This window comes from Argopecten irradians, chromosome 10, assembly GCF_041381155.1.
Source record: "Argopecten irradians isolate NY chromosome 10, Ai_NY, whole genome shotgun sequence".
NCBI classification, from domain to species: domain Eukaryota; kingdom Metazoa; phylum Mollusca; class Bivalvia; order Pectinida; family Pectinidae; genus Argopecten; species Argopecten irradians.
Window position 1 is genome coordinate 22,304,087 of NC_091143.1, and position 17,180 is coordinate 22,321,266.

Genomic DNA, 17,180 nt, shown 5'->3' on the forward strand with positions numbered 1-17,180 from the left:
CCTATAGCTTTCTCTCCAATACGACTTTATATATGCATACAGGTTTTTATCATAAAGTCAAATAGTTGTTTTTACTCGCCGTCAAAACATTAAAGAAACTAAGCCTCAAAAAGTATTTTAATGTGGTATTTGTCTAGAAGGTACTTCGCCAGGATTAAAACAGTGACCTTCAGCAAGAGAGTTTCAGCTAAAACTAATCATACGATCAAAGGAACACGTCTATACTGCTTTAGGTTACCTCAAACCGCAGATTTGTAATTCGTAGTTTGTCACGGATTAAAATCTCCAAAATTTATAATCATTGTTATGCCCCTTAGCTACAGTCAAGATCTCTCTTTTTACTTTTTAAATACTTACGTCCTTTGTTTTGTTTGCTTTTATTTGAAATTGTTGGTATTTGTAGAGATGGGAATTAAAAACTGTAAATATCTTTGATTCTATTGTAAAATTTCTAAAGAAGTTTTCCTTGTTTCCATTGCCTGTCCTTTTTCAAGGTCAGTGGTACTTAAGAAAGTTTAATCTTTTCTGTCGAACCAATTATGCTATATACCTAACTTTTATACGCTAATAACTGTCAAAACTTGTTAAAAGTTCAAAATATCATTTAAAAACATTTACAGAACATATCAACATGTTTCATAACAAAAGTAACACCTACCAAGAGGAAATCGACAATCAAAACAAAAATGATTTCACACTTGTTAAAATCTAATGATTACTAAGCCCCTAAGACCATGCAGATATAAATAGCAATGATTACACAGTGTTGAGACTTATATAAATACGGCCCATCTGAGTCTGTCCACCAAATCCTTATTAAACAGTGTTTATTTATTTGTAGGCGTACAGAAATCTGAGACCTTGGTTTTCCTACATATGACGTAAAATACATGAATCATACCTTTTCATATGGCACTGTATTGTGGAATAGTCCCATTAATTATTGGTACAATTACCTGTAATGGGTCATAATAAACGGACAATTTATCAAACACAATGTTCCTGTAATACCTGTAATTAATATAGAGGCTTTCAACAGGATATGAAATATCAAAATGTAAAAAGTTGGATCTTCTTTAGAAATCAGTTCATATTGCATCTGATAAAAAAAGCCACAAAAACCTGATATGATTTTAACCCCACATTAATATCCTAAGTTTTATTATAAAAAATACTTTTTCATGACTTCAAAATTATAAAATTTTGTCCAAATGTCGCCAAATCCATTACGGCACTTTGGCCCTTTCCGTTGGTAAAGTGAAATCCTCACCAGCCATAGCCCCTAATTATCAACGCTAGACTGAGAACTATAATCATAAAAACTTAATTCTATACATTTATCTTTATAACTTAAAAGTCATGACTTTACACTTGGATTAGAGTTAATTTATTGTACAAAAGGTAGTAAGCCATATTTTCAATTGTTATTATGATTATTCATATTAAAATGTTATTATTGATTTTAAAAACACTTAGTATTGGCCTGAAGATATGGACCAATTATATTGGAGATTAACTTGTAAATGAACATGAGTACTACAATATCTGAGAACACAGGCCGCCGTAGTACACTCAGACATAATAAAATAAACAATAAATCCAAACTTGGTCTCGAAAACAGTTCAATCTTAGACAATCAATAGATATGATAGGATAACAATGAAAACAATGAAAGATGATCAGAATTAATTAACATCATTAAGTAAATGCTTTGATACCTCATGCACAGGGAGAACAACACAACAATTTATTTCACGAAAGTCAAAGATCAGGGACTTATGGATAATCCAAACTGCTGAACTAATGTGAAAAGGTAGAAGATGAACTCAAAAGTATAATGTCCTTATTACAAATACCCATTCAGCAAAACTGAACACTTACTCTCATGGAATATCCCATGCTTGCTCTTCTCAAAACAGCATGTACGAATCTATTATTATAGGATACTGGCTTATAGTTTTTCATTATCATATCAGTGACATTAATATACATGGATGTGTGCCTTGTTCAAACAAATTTTTAGAGAGAATATGTCCTATCATGTTTTGTACATCACCAATAAATTAAATCACCATTTGTTAGTGGAGGTAAAGTAATATATTTTAAAGGAAAGAATGTAATTTGCACATGTACACAAACGAATGGTGTTATAATCTAAATTATTACCCTGAAGGGCAGATAACTCTGTAATGTGCAAAGACAGAATAAATAATGAGCAGTAGAATCTGGGCAACAATGGAATTACAGTGTAAAGGTGAGACTTTGTTAACACTAAATAACAATAAAACTAGCATTTATACCACTGATTTAGACATTACATAACAAGTTTGGAGGACTTCTTAATCAGACTAAAACTACTGTAGGCAAATATCAAGGTCATGTTGTCGTTGCTGCTCCTTCTACAAGAAGAAATAAACACAGTTTTATGATGATGACAGTGGTGGACCCCAGGGTTACTGCTACTGTAGGTACCCTCATTAAGATGCAGTGTTTACCTGGGTATATATCTCAGGTAAAGTCGTAAAAGTCACAGGTATAACAAAAGGACGGCGATGATAAGTATGGCGGGGTGCATCTCGTCTCCTAACCCATCACTTCACCTTTTATATACCTCCAACAGAGTGTATCATCGTCTATCTCTCATCTACCTATCAAACATGATCATATTTCTATTCTCACCTGCAAGGGTCTTCAATGAAATATGAATAAAAACAGTCAAAACATTCTATCACGTTTAGTTTTGTGAAATTCTAATGCTCTTAGTCCTGTGGTTTAAACTGGATATGTATACCCAGATAGTACCAGGCGAATGACTGGCATCGTAAGTACGTGGACACCAATGTTATAGTCCTCGGTTCTTATAGTCAGTGGTATGTATAGGTGTTAAATTATGCCACGGAATTCTACGCATTAATAAGCATACACTATAAAGTTCAAATGTTTAAAATTCTTTAAAGGCTGACCAGAATTGTTAACAGAACTCATGTAACCAATACACTTCTGTGGTTTGTGAAACAAAAGACGAGTTATCATAGAAACAATAGAGAAACAGATCAGGAAACAATAGACAAAAAGATCAAAGGTATAACAGGCCCCATACACAGGTGAGACCACACCACTGACCTACATACATCTAAATTTAGGAGAATTATGTCCCCTTTGGTTTAATCAAAGCTCAATGCAAGATTTCCACCCCAAATTTCATCATTAGCCGGTTATTAATGATAAATGATCAAATACTTCTCTCAGAGTTATTGATGCACAGTATCTTTTAATGAGTATTGTTATTGATCCATCACTTTATTTTTTCAAAGATCTGAATAGCACTATAAGTGTGTCCGCATTTTAAATATAATAGCTGGTTTACTGTCTACATGACTCTGCCTATTAGGGCTTTGTCTCACCGACTATAAATACATTTTCTTAAAACGACCTATTTCTTACTTAATAAGTATTGTATAGTGCTATCTAAATGAAACATCTTTCCGTCTTTTGTACATACAGAACATATCAAAGTGCCGCCTCACTGAAATGCTACTGGACTGCTGTAAGCTGATGAATCTATGTAATGGGCTTAATTAAAAGTTGTCATTTAAGAAATAATTGTTTATTGATAAAGATTCAGAAGCAAATCTGATTTAGAGGGGTTTTGGGCTTTAGGTCATCTCCAAATCATGGTAATTGTCTTTAAAAGTTGTGCATTTTTCTCATTTTCCTCATTGTGTGAACTCATGGAAACCACTCACTGAGGTTTCATTCACTCTTTGAACCTGACTCTACAGAGTATTCTTTCATACCTACATGTGTAATACTGGCTAGTCTAGGGCGATACACTCATGCTGCATGAGGCTGTATTGCATGGCTACCCCTGCAATAGAGCCTCGTGACGTCATGGCGTCAACAAAATTTCTATTTCCTCCGTAATTTTTTTATTTTAAATTCACAAGCTTGACTAGTTTTACTATAAAAGAGACAAACAATGGAATTTTTGTTGAAAATATCACGTAATTCTTCATGTATGAAAAATTGACTTTCAGCCATGGATTTCCTCCAATTTATTTCAAAATGGCGCAATATCATACTTGTATTAAAATTGCAATAAAACATAGAGGTATGAAAGAAAAATACTCTTTCGTAAGTGGATATAAAGGATAGGGATATTCTACCCTCGGGATCATCAGGCAACCCTCGGGTTTTACTACATTTTCTGACCCTCGGGTAGAATATCCCTATCCTTCATATCCACATATGAAAAAGTCTTATATTCTTCAGCTCTCTTGAATATTCCTGACAATATTGAAAGGTAATGGGTATATAGCAAAGGTGAATATGTGCTTATGCATAATATAATAGTTTAAATGTGCCAATAATACACATTTTTTCTATGGTTAAATGACATATATATTAGAGCAGATGTACTGCTGAATGTTTGACACAAAGATACATATCTCTGTACAGAAGTACCCTGTGACCAGCACCCACCTACATTCATCTGGAGCAATCAACACCCATTGACACCCTAGACTACGGGTTAGTACCCATAGCGAGGACTTTGGAGGACTATTCTGAGGACTAGAAATACATTGGTATTAACCCAGACTAATTCACCCACACTGAGGACTACCGAGGACTACTAGAGTACTGTAGGAGTACACCTAACCTAAGCCTGGCACCAAGACAACTCGACAAGGATATACACCCCAATTAACCCTACACAAATCTGTACCTGAGCTAACCCTTCTTCATCAGCTCAAAATATTTTTACAGACAACACAAAAGTTGCTTGTCATCTGTTGAAGAGATAAGACTGTGAATGACGTAGCGAACTCTGGAATTACGACTGTAAAGTACGATACTCCTGGGGATCGATTGACGTATCAACACATAATCATAACTTGTTGTTTTTCATTTCTTTATTTCCCTGCTACCCTCCACTTCACAATAAGTACTGTAGCAGTGTATGGCCCAAGGTCGCACCAATACTCCACACCAAGGCGAACACACTACAGATCCTTGTGTAAACCGTTTTCACATTTCATTGATAAATTTTTGATTAGATGATTGGCTTTTGTGACCTGTCACTGTGAAATTGAACCAGATCACCATCTACAGATCTATAGTACTCTGTGACCATGATAAATGTGTTTTTTTCCCCTTTTACGTAAACAAGCTGCCGTCAATATTGGCGACCTAATGACCATGATGAAAATGATAACTTTTATTTTTCTATATTACTAGTGTTGGGGCTGTCATTGATATGTCATAGGTATTAACCCGTACCATGCACCGCTCTGGGTGTGGTGCCACATGTGGGGTCCCGTCACATTTCTAACTTGGGCTGCCAATATCAATTAATTCTATTCCCTAAAAATTCATCAATGGTTTCTCAGATTTCATATCATTATTCATTTCAAGTTTATTTTAATTTATAAATATGTTCTAGCAAAATTTGGAATAGATTTTTTTTACTAAAATTCATTTATTGCAAAGATGATAACCATTGTTTCTGCTATTTCATTATTCACATATGCTAGCTATATATGTGTCCAATAGCAACTAAATAAACTGTTATTTTTGTCTTTAAAACATTCCTTTATCTATGACCAGAGAATTTTTTTACCTATTTTGATATATATGCAATGAAGAAATGGCCGAAGAGGGCTGTATTTCATTTTTTTTTTTATTATTTGGATGGATTTTGGATCTGATATCATAGCATAAGGCGGAATTCTTGAATTGGAACTTCACTAAAGCTACATTCCAAATCAGATAAAATCAGGTTCTCTTTAAAAACATGACACTTAGTACCCAGAAGCAAAGAAATGAAACATTGTCAGTGAGTGTCCTCAGTGACGGCCCACATCAGGTGAAATATTTAAAATTTTTAACACCAAACCATGCCATTACAGAGGGTTAACACAGAAATCATCCCCAAGATAATCAGATGTTTATGTCATCGGCATGATGAGGGCACAATATCTGTACGTGAACTGTCGCCAGTGGAAGTTGGCAAGGGCCTACAGGCGGACATGGAATAAGATCTATAGAATAGTGTCGAGATAAACAGATCTATCTCGTGGATGATAAAGACATGTACTTATAGGTTTGTATGTTGCTCCTTATAGCACGGCCCTAGGGCCACTGCCAACTCACAATATCACACCTATCATCTTCAATCCACAAAAACTATAATTGTTCTTAACTTAAGTACCAAACATGTTTCTAAAAGACATTATGTTCAAACTTAAAAGAAATAGTTTACTTTCAATTTAAAGGTGAAAATTTAAATAGATAAAAGACGGAAGCCAATCAATCAGAAGTGAATCGTTTGTAGTTGTAAGGTTGTAAGGTCGTATTACCAGGTCCATACCCCCTGCTGGTCGCCACACAAAACACAGTGGGTGACGATGATGTAGTGTATTTCTACAGAGATTATCAACCAATTGGATTTCCCTACCACCTACTGATTCCAGAGTAAAATTGTCTAATTATAGCACCAGGTGACCTTGGCACTCCACGACTTAATTTGGCAGTACATTGGGATGTACTTAGATGTTATCGTGGTGTACTATGATGTCATTACGAACCAGTAATCTTCGAGATATTGATGATGTCACATTGTTTATATATCCTGAAACAGATATAACAATATTTTGAGTGTGACAATTCCACACTTTACCAATATAGAACAACCACGTTATGACACATCTGTCCTGTGTAATATATCACAGATCTGATGGCATTTAATGTTGTCATATTTCTGTAATGACACAACGATCAGTCAATTACTGTTTTTTTTTCTTTTTGTTTACAATATATTAACTTCCAGATGCCACAACCTATGTAATTCAGTGTTTGTTGTTTACTCAAGTCATCAGATGGGACAAGGGCACTAAGTGATATAAATAAAATATTTTTATTATTATTTCTCGGTTAGCGTGTCAAATGTGCAAAAAGGAAGTAAAATGCGTAGATATTTCAATGATCAAATGAGCTCAAGTAAACATGTTCTTTTTCACATACTGTCCTATATAGACTGATCCAGGAAGTTCAGGCATTACTTATCATAATCCTAAATAACCTAATTTCTCTTACATACTGTCAAACCTGTCTATAAGGACCACCCTAACAGACATCAGTAAAATGGTCTTTGTAGACAGGTTGAATTGTGTTAAAATTGGTCGTTTGGGACTCAATAAAGTTGTCTTTATATATAGAAGTGTTCGCTATGGCAGATTTAACTATAAATATCAATAAACATGTTATTTCGAGCTATTGTGTGGCATAATGTGGCAATGTTGTGTAACCAGAAAATATAAAGAATCGGGCCCCAATGGGGAAAACTTTCAGGCGGATCTCAAGTTTTTAATCTTTTCCTTTATGTAAATCAAATATGAAACATGAAGTCACCAGCCTGCTGTGGTTTAATTTCCTCCATTAACTGGACAGGTTTGGAGTAGATGAGGATGTTTTTTGTGCAGGTGAAGTGTATGATGTGTTAACCACATATCCTCTATAATAGGCCCCCCTATAGGAGAGCACCAGACTAGAACTCCGAATCTGTCTGGAGGGGGAAAACCACAAGTCTAATTATAATAACATCCTCCTGACAGGATAACATATTGCCTTCTATAATGTCAATGTAAAATTAAACAATTGACCTTCACAAACGACCCCATGCTTAGATCATGTGTAGAGTTAATTAATATCACACATGTATCAAATGTCACACACAACTGTTACATTCAAACTTGATTATTGTCAGTATCTTAAAAGGCAAAATGCAGCAAACTGCTTGAGACATTGACCAGGCATCCTCAGACTTAGAAGACAACAATGACCATGATGACCATTTGTTTCGCATGTAAGTGGCTAGCGTTTATGTCACTTGTCTCTGATACATTTTTATAGAGTTATGGCCCTTTACAGTCTCTCAATTCTATAGTTACAACTCTTTATTGTTTTTTAAGTTATTGCCCTTCATTTGTTTGGAGTCTTAATCTACTTCTCCTTTGGAATTACATTGTATGTCCGCTTTAGCAACCAGAGTTAAGGCCCTTTATTTTGAAGGGGTATGTCCTTTTTCTTTTTATGAAATGCAAAAATTTATACATTGTGAAAACTTCCAAATACAAATTTATTACCTATAGTATTAATGCATGCGAACAAAAAGCTAACATTATAAATTGAGACGTGCTGTCTCCGTAACAAAACAAAACAGGATGTGCAGTGCATCGTGGGTCTCGTGGTCACATTTATGACAGCAAAATAAAGACAAATGCTTTTAATTTATTTTTAATATATTCTAAAAAACAATAAAAAAACAGGAAACTGATTTAAATAAAAACATCAGAATTGCATACGCCATTTCTTGCAGATTTTTTAATATAATTTTCTGGTAGTGAACTTTGACATTATTTTTAATGCTTCAACCAAAACTATGAAAAACAATCACAGTTCATGGTTTGTGATATAATTCAGGGTTTTAAATGATTTTTTTTTAATTTCCTTTTTTCTCTCTCTTCATATAGAATACATTAACAATAGGTGTTCTTATTTTGTCCTTTTCTCAAGTTTTTCAACAACATGCACCTGTAACAAATCATCTATCAGATAAAATAGGCTATTATCTGATACATCTGGATCAGGATTCAAATATTATTTTCTGTGATGTCTCTAAGCTGGTCTAGGCATGGTTCTGAATTTCTGAGTGAATTTCGTGTCTTCACATGAAAATGAATAAATCTAGAACACTCTACATCACTGTATCACTGTTATACATTTAAAGTGTGTGGCCAAGTCATAAACACACATTTAAAAGCTGCATATCATAAAACCTAAATTTTCAGACTTGCCGTCATTTTTTAAAATGGTAAAACACAAATGCATCCACAGTGTGTGATTTTAAATTGAGTTAAAAAATTTCTGCACTCTATATTTACTTTTTGAATTTGAAATAATTTGTATGAAAAGTAGGTTAGTTGTACACAAAAGGACGTTATGAAGGAAATATTAAAGTATTTCCTGGGCCATAATGTCTCCGATGGCTGTGATTACGTGTCTATTCTCCACACCTGGTCTTTAAAACGGATTTAAAACTGACCCAAAACAACACTACATCCACACACTGCACATACATAATACCTCCTGATCCAGTTCTAATAAGCCAACCTAAATTTCTCCGAATTTATAGTCAAATTTGTATACAGTGCACATCTACTGGCAGAGTGAAGGTGAATCTATTCTCTGTGTGTGACAAATAAATCTGTGAGCTGTTTTTACTAGTGTATCAATCTACAGTTATATACTACCTAGGATACATTGGTCCTATGGCTAACTAAATCATACTCTAGGTATTCAGATCCCAGGTTAATATGATTCTGCATATGTTAAGGTATTATAAAGTACTCAAGTTTCGTGAAATATTGGCATGGAGTAAACTTTACATCTATAAATATCCCAGCAAAATATTGACAAAAATTGATATTAAATCAAGACAATAATTCAAAAACAGTCACCACTATCATCACTGTATACAACTGCCCTCACACTGACTTTAAACTGAGAACCATGAGTTGGAGGATTATTAGTGTTGTATATCAAACACCTTAACCACTCAGCCTCCAATAATCTGCTTCAAAGATCAACGAGTACCTATAGAAAAGTATATAAGTTTGATCTCTACAGGAGGCAGTGACTTTGGCTCTCGTGTAGGGACTCAAGAATGATGCTCAGCCTTCAGCTTTACAAGCATCACCGGTAATACCTGACAACTTTAAGGCGAGGTCCAATTACTTTACAATAAAATGTGAAGAAGTGCATAGAGATTAGCATGAGGAGGTCTGTTGGTCAGTGGGACAGAGATGTGGGTGAATACATTAACAAATGGAGACAAATGTGATACACTTGTATGACACATCACTGAGTTATAGGTCGATCTCTGTTGAGGTCAGAGGGTACCATCAGCTAGACAAACATGTCACCCTCAACGCAAACATTAACACACACCAAATGGAAATGAGAATGGTACACGATAATCCTAATTTGTTTTTAAATCTAGACAGGAAAATTAAGCATAAAGTACGACAGGTCACTAGCTAAATTTAGACAAGAATGAGGTCTGTGGACTAACTGGTCACCATAACTCAGAAGTATGGATTAACGAAGCTCTGAAGTATTGACATGTGTTTTTAAGGTCAGTCAAGGTCATTTATTTAAATACAGTTTTCGGTCAGTCTATCCACGTGTTTTGTTCATTAGTGTTTTGGTTTCTGGCAATTTTGCTTTATTCCCTACAAAAAAACTTTTTGACCCCAGTGTGACCTTTGAAATATTGATGTCATCTAGGTCCACTAATCATATGAACAATTAGCAGCCATTTATCACTGCCTAATTACATCTGAGGACTATTTGTAGAATTTTCTACACAAATGGCAAAAATAACCTTGAAAGATCATCCTATAATGTTTAATGATCCAATATCTTAAATATGGGTCTCTTTTATAATCAAATACCCAAACCTCCTCTATAGGACACCTCTATTATAATAAAGGACACTTGTCTTAAGAGGACAAACTCATCAACCCCATTTGGTGCAATTTGCTATGTCCCTTTAGTGTCTGTTTTGTTATAAAATGAGCAAGATGGCTGTATCACAATTAAATGTATCATTATCAAACATATTTGTTTCCAAGAATTCCATGTTCCATGAAACAGATATATAGGAAGGATAATTACTATAACAGAGTAAAAAAAAAAAAAAAAAAGTTTTATTTCGGTCTGATGAATGCAATATCAGACAACTATAGTGAATATGAGACTTAATGTTGGGAGATATTTGACTTCCTGTTCTAAAATCCAACAATGGTGTCCAGGTAAATTATTGGGTATAGAGTACACCAGCAATGAAAGTATTTACATCAGAAATCAACATCACAACATATTTTGACATACGGTACAATACGCTGGAGATTGTAATAACCGGGGATGGTTTGATAACAATTGCCCCTGTATATCAGACTGATGTGTTTAGCGTATGTCCCACTGTTTCGTTGGATAAACAACATCCGTAGAAATTCTACATCACGGAACAGCCTAATTAACGCAGGTAAACATTTTGAAGAACCTGTCTTCTCGCACTCAACACCCCCCTCATACGCTCACGTAAAAGTGACATCGAATGAGTACGACAATCGAGTTTACAATATGTAATTGTGTCACCAGTTCAAAACACAATGAGGTTTTAAAATGTATTGAAGCATGTCTATGATCATGAATGGTTTGTTTACATCTGAGGAATGTTTACCTGGTGTTGACAGTAGGTAATCAAGGAACCATCACAGATCACCGCAATACACATATACCCATACAAATAATTTTTGTCCCGACAACAGACAAAACACCCCAAACCCCGCTGACTTGGGCGACGGAAATATTATCTTTAGAGATGTCAACACACAAAATGGTATCGGAAATAATTAGGCGCCAAGTCAGGCTCGGGAGTTTTTGTATTAAAACAACAGGTGAAAATTGCTTGTTTGTTTCCATAGATTGTCGAGTCGATAACCTGCAATATGATCGGCAGGGTAAAAGAGTGTCAAAGTGTGATACAGCATATTTATTGAAGAGTGGTATTGGGAGTCAGTGAACCGTGACCGTCTGTCAGGTGTAGGTGGCGGTGAATGTACCCACGTAGACATCTTAACAGGAGGCTTGGTGACGACAATCTCTTGAACACGTTGATCATTGCGATACTTGTGTGCCATGGAGACCCCTGCTGTTATGAGGGTGCTAGCCTTTATAAATCCCTCACCAATTAGCTGGTGGTTAAATACCCACATAATCATTAAATAATAATGGCCTTTATATCCCCGTCATACCCTCCACTCCCCCACCCTCAACTCTAACGGCTCTAACCCCAAGGGCACCACAAGGTCGGATCACGTAAAAATGACACAAAACTTCCGACCAAGAATTGTTTTAATTATGGAGAAGGAGAGTTTGGAATGTTTTTATCATAATACAACAAATATTTCACATTTCTAAAAGCCATGGTCACCAGCTTGTATATATCCAATATATTTCCGAACTTAAGCACTCATTGAAGAAATTTTAATCTTACAGTTTCATAATTAATGTACATTTTTTAAAAGTATCCTAATAGAAATTTTGTTTGGCTCCTTCGCAAAATTCCTTTTAACAAGTGAATTAAGATATAATTTCTATAATTTGTACTCTGTATCCTCAAGACTTTTGAATACTATACCGCACATTTTGGCCCTCCTTTCATAAATGTTTCCTATGGAATTTTCTTACTTTAACTTTAACTTCTCCATCAGATGGAAAGCATTACAGAAGTAAAAGTAAAGCTTTAAAGGAATTTTTTCATGAACTTTTGAAATGGTTTTCTTTAAAAAATAATAATTGAAGGAATTTTCTTAGTTTATATTGACAAAATTGGGCCCAGTTTGAACAAGTTTTGTAGCTATTGCCTAAGCCCATTGTAATCCTCAGAAATCGAGCCTTTCATGTGGCTTACTCTTTGAAGATAAATTTGTGGACAATCCTGGAAATGTCAGCAGCACCAAGTGGTTCACCTCAGGGAGGTGTGATCTATCTTTACCACCATCTCTAGTACGGTTTTTGCAGCTTAATGCAACTTCTCTTCATGTGATGGATCTGCACTTGGTTTCCAGCTCAGCAGTAAAAGAAACAGCCTCATAGATAATAATGTGGTTGTAGAAATATCAACAAACTTGTTAATCAGGCCCATCTCAAATGTCAATTACCTTCCATCACCGTGTGCATCTGTAATCAGATTATCTAAAGAAATGAAACCATCCCAAAGAAACCTGTCTGCTGCCGTCAGCATAAGGCTCCGACCTCTCACTCAAAACATGTCCTTGATATCACCTGCTCCACAGACTAGCAATATACAAGTTACATTGTACAACACAACTGTGAATGACTTTTCTATTTCTCTTTTACTTTTAGAGCAAACATATTTCATTGCATTACAATGATATCTATTGCACAGGACTTTTAATTGGAGATCCGAGATTGATTGCAATATGTTACACTGCAGTGATAATTGCAGCATAGTGCTAGCAGAGTTCAATCAACCTTGGACTTTAGTTTTACGGCCTATTAACATCCAGGGTCATGTAAGGATGTGCCAGATTTGTTGGTGGATGAAAATATGAGTACCTCGAGAAAAATCACCCACCAGTGGTCAGTATCCGACAACTGCCCCACATGGATTTCAAACAACCCAGAGGTGGAGGGGCTTGTGGTAATATGTCAGGACATCTTAACCATTCAGTCACTGTGGCCCCTAGGACAAATCCATCCCATTACCTCTATATTGTATTTTTAATGGTCACTAAGGTTCCACATCACTAACTAATTAATACTGATTCTGATACACATCACATTACAGAAGCTTACCTGATCTATTGTACTTGTCCATTGGTGACAAATTCTACAAGGACCTGACACGATACAGGATCTGACCATTTTTATTAATGTATCGGGAAATGTGCTGGAAGAATCTAACCCAAGTCCCTCAGGGCTCAGCCAGAATTTAATCCTGTAATGATAATCACAACCAAACCTGTTTTTATATATTTTTTTTTTTTACCTTTGCTAATCATTAACTAATTACTGATCCGTCACAAATATTTACTCCCAATAATGTTTCAGAGAAGCATGGATTATTTTTACTCCCAATAATGTTACAGAGAACCATGGATTATTTCCCTATAGTACTTCGTCCTATTTGTGCCACTCTAAATGTTTCTGTATCAATATCCCACTGGGAAGGATGCTAATGTTTAATTTAATGCTCCGAAATTTAACCTACAGGAACTGATACCTTCAAATTCTGACATTAGATAAAGTAACATTTGCGTAATAAACCCATGACAAGTGAATGTAAATATGACAAGGTCTATGACAACTTGACCATAATTATATAGCAACACAAAAATAAAATACGAATAAAATTTCTAAGGTTTCTATCGCATCTGGTGATGTGAAATGTAGGACTTGAGTTAGATTGAAAACATACATGGCTCTCCGCGATACAGGGGTGGCCTGTCCTGGGTGAGTAAGTTCACTTCGTCATAAAAAAAATAACAACATTGATCTGTTTAACTGGTTCAACATAGCGAACCACTTGTAACATAAACAAAGGCTCTAGTTGCCCACTGCATTATGCAGATGTTTCACATTATTTACATCGCTGTTGTGCACTGTGTGCGACACCGGTATAGTAAATGTCCTTTGTGTATGACAGAGGATAAAACCTATTTTTTCTTTTCTTCTTTTACTGTTGAAAGTTTTGATTTTATCCATTTAAGATTTCAATTGTTTGAAAAATAAAGCAGCAAAAAGGATCAATGATTTTGTGATTCTTTGAAAATATGAACTGGTTATAGTATATCAACACCATAATGTTAAATTTCTTTATCACAAATTTTAAGTAGCACAATCTTATGGATGGTTACCACACACGGTAACACAAAGGTTATGTATTGTACTTCTCTTGGTACCAAACCTTTAGCGTACAACTCGTAATTGGAATGGTGATACAAAAAGACCGATTTCTGCCAAGCTAACGTCACGGAACATTAAGACAAGTGTTTTAGTAACAAGTGTCTACACTAGTCTTTGAAGATGCACTCTGCCATTTAATTTGTTTGTCTGCTGACGGCGGTAATCCCTTTATCTACATGGACACCTCCAATTATCTCCTTTTAATCCTGCCATTGTGGTCACCACATCGTCATGGATCAGCAAACTCTTCACTAATTATATAACCCCGCCATTTGTGAATTCAATACTTACTGATATAAGTGCGATTAACTGAACTGTCATGACAAGTATTGCAAACTCATATCTTTACATGACATATTTCAATATTTGTTCAGATCGTAAATTTTGTGATATTAATTAGGATTATCATGTGGGCGACACAATGATTTGTTAAGATGAACTATTTATATATACAAAGTAGTGATCACAGAAAACAGTCTTATCTACAATTAGCAACCCTGTCTGTGGGATTGTTGGCGACACGATAAATCCGGTCTAGAGGTGCCATCAATCGTTTTTGTAACAATATAAAAGTACTGCTGAGATTTTACGGGAGATTGGATTTTAAAATTAACTACAGTTTATAATGCATAACGTCATCATTATTCAGCAGATCACACAATCTGAACATATATTAATTAAGAGAAGATAATTAGCTGAGGTGTTGTGATCGAATGTATGAACATCTGTTTCGAGTATACCACCTGTACCAGTCCAAGGGACTTGATGTGTTACATCAAATCAGGCCAATAGATAGATCTACAGATAGATAAGTGGTATCATTATATGTAACATATCTGATTATGAAATGAAATACAGCTAAGATCATTCCCCAGTTAATTACTCAAAAACGTTTAAGAAATGACTGCAAAAAGCCCTGAAAAAGATAATATGAAACTGCTGATCTCTTAGTTTTCTATGCATAACAGCATGATATAATCATGTAAATTCTAATGTCAAATGATTTTATAATACACACTACAGAATTCTAGAGTGTAAGAATAATCTGCATTATTAAGAAAGTTATCTCCCTTATGAAGAAGGAGTCATCACACTTTCATATGTAATTTATTGTTTTGAATGCAAGAATTATCTCCCTTTCACAACAATATATGTCTCTTTAATTAAATTTTCAATTGAAAAGGATTCACATAAATATCTGGCTAAGTAAGCACTTTCATTTATTTTTCAAATGTTTTTTTAAAAATTATTTTTCCTGCCTAAAAAGGGTGATTGTATCTAGCAGAATTACAGTTATTTATAAATAATCAAATAGCACCAAAACATCTGGATAGCGAGTACACGGCAGCACTACAAACAACAAATAAGCACTGTATCAAAACTAATTACAGGTTTGTTGACAATATCTGCCTTCAGGTGACTGGATGATTTGAACGCTGTCCTCCCTGTATTCACGGTCACACCCTACAGCTCCTGGTCAAGTACACCCAGTCGTTAATAAATATTGTATTACCTAGTGCACCGTACTATGGCATTATAGGTGCAAGGTGGACACCCTGTTACACACCTTTGTTTTGGTGGGAGGATTTAATACTTTTATAGCTTCAATACAAAACCTCTTTATTCTCTGGCCTTGTCCGTAAAAGAAACACAGGTGTGTTTTACGGAGAACAGTACTAGATGATACAGTGTTATTGGAGGAGGCAAGGGATCTCCTGGTCTATACAGAACAGATGAACAAGTCAAAGGATATAGGGTAGACTTGGTACCCCTAAATCAGTCAAGAATGGATGGGGGTACCTCATTCACTAGGATCTACAAGAATGAGGTGTACCCTTGGCCTCCCAAAGGACCTACACAGTCACGGCCCCTACATAAACATCCTCACTGAACAAGAACATTGATACAGCCCAACATCTCAACACTGTGCCAATTAAAATGGCTACTGAACATAATATCCACATGTAGTGGTGACCAAAATAATAACACAGCATTATCACCACATGTGGTGCTAACCAAAACAGTTACTGAGCATAATCACCACATGTTGCATCAACCAAAATAGTTACTGTGCATAATCTCCATATATGGTGCTGACCAAAATAGCTACAGAGCATAATCTCCACATGTGGTACGAACTAAAATAGCTATTGAGCATAATCTCCACATGTGGTGCTTACCAAAAGAGTTACTGACCACAATCTCCATATGGAGTGCTTACCAATATAGCTACTAAGCATAATCTCAATATGTGGTGCGGACCAAAATGGCTACTGAGCATAATATCCATATGGATTGTGTACCAAAATAGCTACTGAGCATAATCTTTACATGTGGTGCCAACCAAAATGGCAATTGAGCAAAATCTCTATATGGGGTGCTTACCAAAATAGTAACTGAGCATAATTGCCATAATGTGGCCCTGACCAGGTAAGTCACACAGGGTTACATATGATAAGCTTCTGCAATTTTATTCCATGGCTAATCAAGAGGCAGACAGAGGATGGCACAAAATATGAAGTTGACCTGGAGAGGTAGACAAAGGATAGCACTAGATATGGAGATGACCAGTAAAGGCAGACAGAGGATGGCACTAGATATGGGGATGACCTGGAGAAGTAGAC

The 17,180-nt window shown here is 35.4% G+C and overlaps 1 protein-coding gene across 1 annotated transcript in view; it reads left to right on the forward strand.

The window, feature by feature from the left end:
- The window catches only part of LOC138333400 (GPN-loop GTPase 2-like), a 230,606-nt gene that overhangs the window by 102,731 nt on the left and 110,695 nt on the right, over positions 1 to 17,180 (forward strand). The gene's annotated exons all lie outside the window — the stretch shown is intronic.